This window comes from Zea mays, chromosome 1, assembly GCF_902167145.1.
Source record: "Zea mays cultivar B73 chromosome 1, Zm-B73-REFERENCE-NAM-5.0, whole genome shotgun sequence".
In the NCBI taxonomy this organism is placed as follows: domain Eukaryota; kingdom Viridiplantae; phylum Streptophyta; class Magnoliopsida; order Poales; family Poaceae; genus Zea; species Zea mays.
The window spans coordinates 6995242-6998995 of record NC_050096.1 but is presented as its reverse complement, the minus strand read 5'-3'; the positions used below and the strand labels follow the sequence as shown (position 1 = coordinate 6998995).

The 3754-nt window shown below is 46.2% G+C and overlaps 1 non-coding gene across 1 annotated transcript; it reads left to right on the top strand.

Annotated features, from left to right (window-relative positions):
- Positions 1 to 1203: 1203 nt before the first annotated feature.
- LOC111590677 (U6 spliceosomal RNA) lies at positions 1204 to 1306 on the top strand. Its single transcript, XR_004855719.1, has one exon. It is a non-coding gene; the product is annotated as a U6 spliceosomal RNA (small nuclear RNA).
- Positions 1307 to 3754: the final 2448 nt, after the last annotated feature.

The window sequence follows — 3754 nt, the reverse complement described above, 5'->3', positions numbered from 1 at the left end:
GCAATTTCTTGCCATGTAGGAGTGAATTTCTTATGTGTATGTAAAATGAAACTTTATAGCAGTGTATATTAGTTGTTGTCAAAGAATTTATGATATATTGAGCTCGATAATAATATATGTGACGTTCATTTCTATATAATCATTGTACACTAACATTTTATCGAATATTTTGTATACCGTTGTAAAGCACGGGCACCATACTAGTCATCACATTATCACCTCGGCCTCGGCCTTGGCCTTGCTTTCGTCGCAAGCCACCATCCATGCATCATCGATTCCTCGTCCCAATCGATCACGGCGTTTGCGAGGCCGGATTTCACGGGATGGTCACCCTACACCTACGCAAACCGGCATCAGTCGGTCAGTCCAACGCAGCTAATGCCTACAGCTAGCTAGTAACTAAAACGTTCAAAACGTCAATTGATTCAGACGGAGCTCTTTTAATCTGAGCCGCCTCTGAAACCCAATTCACGCCGTTCACGACCCCCACCGAAACCACTGTGCACTTCCCTGACACAGCTTTGCAGTGGTAACTTTGTGTGTGATACGGCCATACGGGGTACGCCCGTGACAGCGTTTTGTCACGGTGAATGCCCCGCACGCAGGGGAACGGAAACGGGCGGGCCGTCGGCCACTGTGGGGGAGTAATGGGCCGCCGTCGGCCACTGTGGTTCTCTCTTGCCGAGAAATCAAGCGTTTTTTACCTCTAGCCAAAAATATATATGGAAAATAATTAAACTTACAGTAGTATTAAATAATTAGTATCGTTAGTAGCCGTATACGTGACTAAAAAAAACCAAGGGCCGCTAATTGGCCCTTACAAAATAGCTAGACGTGCAGGTGGCTGGATGTGCGCTCCCTGAATATCAACTTGTGTCTCCTCCGATTCAGTCCGCAGATGAAACTTGGTAATAACTGCAGCTGATCCGTCGTCATTCATGCTATGCAGGGGATTCGATCTTCAGCATGTGCAGTGCAGGCAACAACAATCTACGTTGTCTGGGCTTGCGATAGGTACACGACCACGAGGGAAGGCAACGCGTGATGTATGGGCCGCGCCTAAGCATCCAGCCCACGCGGGCGTGCGCGTCGTCGCTACGGCTTGCGGGGGAAGGGATCAAGGGACGAACCGAGAACTAGTACCAGACCGGCCAGCGAGCATTGCAGACACCGGCTTATAAGTTCAGCTGCGACCACCGCTCCGTCTCTTCGGAGACATCCGATAAAATTGGAACGATACAGAGAAGATTAGCATGGCCCCTGCGCAAGGATGACACGCACAAATCGAGAAATGGTCCAAATTTTTTTGAGATTTTACGCACTGGTCCCTGGCCGTCCAAATTTTGTTTGAGATTTTACGCATTGGTCCCTGACCGCGTTAGCCTGTGGATGCGGTATGCCCCTTCTTTTCTTCTGAGTTGTGCTTTCTTAATAAAACTTCTTGCGCATTCATATACCACCCCCTTGTTGCATTTTTTTTCTTGCAGATATGCCCTTGACCCCTCTTTTTTTTTGTGGCGCAGCCCCCTGGAGTGCTTGTTTTCCCTTGCACATATGTTATCTTAACCCTTTTTCTTTCAGCGGTTCAGACTTGTGTTTGCATATAGCTGCACTCATCGTCATCTCCCCATCTAAAACTCAAGATTCTAGGTTTTTGTTAACCTCACTTTATCTCTCTGTTTTTTTATCTTAATCGAAGATGAGGTTCTTTGGAATATGTATTTGATCCTTAAGGCAAATGCATCCAGTGTGACTTTGTTCTTATCCTTGGAACATGTATTTAATCGTTTTTTTAATGCAACCTCAGTCATTTTCTCGTGGTCCTTGCAGTACTTCTTTTACTAGCACCCAGAAAAATCCCTATCAAAGCATTAAATCCTGTGGTCGGGATAACATGCTGCATTTTTTTCATGAAACAAATACGCAGTGAACTTCACTGCACGAGTCTGGCCAGAGTTTCTCCAAAATCTACATTCTTTCCAGAATTCCCTCAAAACTCAGTTCTCTTTTCATGGTTCTGCTCTAAATCTTGTTTTCAATTTATCCAACTTAGACTATCTCTAGCAACTTATCTGTCTCAATACCCATATTCAAAGTTCACTTTGCGAACATTGCATTCTCCCACGCGAGTCTCTAGCCCGAAGGCCACGCCCCACGCGGGGGACCGGACCTCCTCATGTAGCTCAAGCTCACCTACCAACGAAGGCTATGCCACATCGGCGACCTCGATGTCGTGCTCGGGGTCCTTGATGTCGACGTCTCCAACGGGTCGTCCTCCTCTCCGCCGCAGCAGAGGGGTCTCGCCTCTGCCTTCCAGGACATCACGGTCCCGGTCGCCATCCTCGCCTCTAAATCTGCCAGCGCTAGGGAGGGCGCCACACCACCCATGTTCGCGTCCTCGTTCGTCCTCTATCTGTTGTCGTTGTCCTCACCCAGGCCACCAGAATCGCCCAGGGCCAGGACCGCTGATGGGTGGTACGACTGTATGACCCACGTGCCTAGATGTGGGCCAATTTTTCCTTCTCTTAAAAAATCCCATGTTTTATTCTTTCGCCCATTCTCATCTAAAATGAATTAAGTCGCTCTGTTGAATGTCTGGATGTGAAGCAAGGTATGCTCTGATTGCTCGGAGATCATTATGGAGAGTGACATATTCACGTGTGTAATAAAAGTGCTACATTTGCAACTAACACTGTACGATTCTGTAGTTCCAAAAAACCGTTGATATGTTGCTTTCAGCCAGTAGTTGAAAGGCGTTTGTGGTTATTCAGAGATCCTTAGCATTTGTTCAGATGTGGAAATGTAGGAACCCAGGGTATTAGAACTGTAACTATATTATACTAGAACGTTTGCTTGAACTGCATTTTGCAATAGGATTTTTGGCACTTAACAAATGCTCAAAAGTCAAAACCGACATCTCTTGCTATTGCCCTACAGTTCATCTGTCTTGGACAGAGGCCAGCTAAAGAGTGGCAAAGTCCTATGACATGTCACATTTCATATCCTACAAAATTTGGGCATGTTTTTAGATATATGGAGATGTATGATAGGCTATGTAATTTGAGTTAATTATAGGACTTTTCATCATCCATGATTTTTTAGGGGAGAAGTGCATATTTTATGAACTAACTTACTATCATCATGGATCTTCATAGTAAATCATATAATTAAGAATGATTTATCTTGGAACATGCAATGTTTATTAAACATGGGAATCTATGTATCTATCTTATTAAAGCCAAAAGAAAATATGTGTATGGTGCGACCATACCAACATTTGGCATTACAATCATAAGATCATAACGTCGTGCTCGCGCGCAGGGCGCACGTTAAATACTAGTAATGTTACAAGGGACAGACGGAGATAGTCTCCCTTGGAGACCCTCGCACACAGAGACTCCCATACAATAAAACTTATAGTGGAAGTAGTGTATTACGCTCCAGCCACTCGAACCACTCTAACCCTTGTGTTCTCGTGTGCTTCTAGCTAATCAGGCAATCTCTAGGCTCCCCCTAGTTCATAGGATTAGGCGGGTGCACTCTGCCACCCGGATGGAGTTTCCGAGCAAGTCATCGAGGCGGAGCGGACGACCAGGCCCTTTGCCGAGCAAACTTGCGAGATGGAGTTGATGACTAGGTCCTTTGCCAAGCAAGCCTACGAGACGGAGCGACCGATCAAGTCCCCGCCGAGCAAGCCTTCAAGGTAGAGCGGCCGACCAAGTCCTCACCGAGCAAGCCTACAAGACGGAGTGGT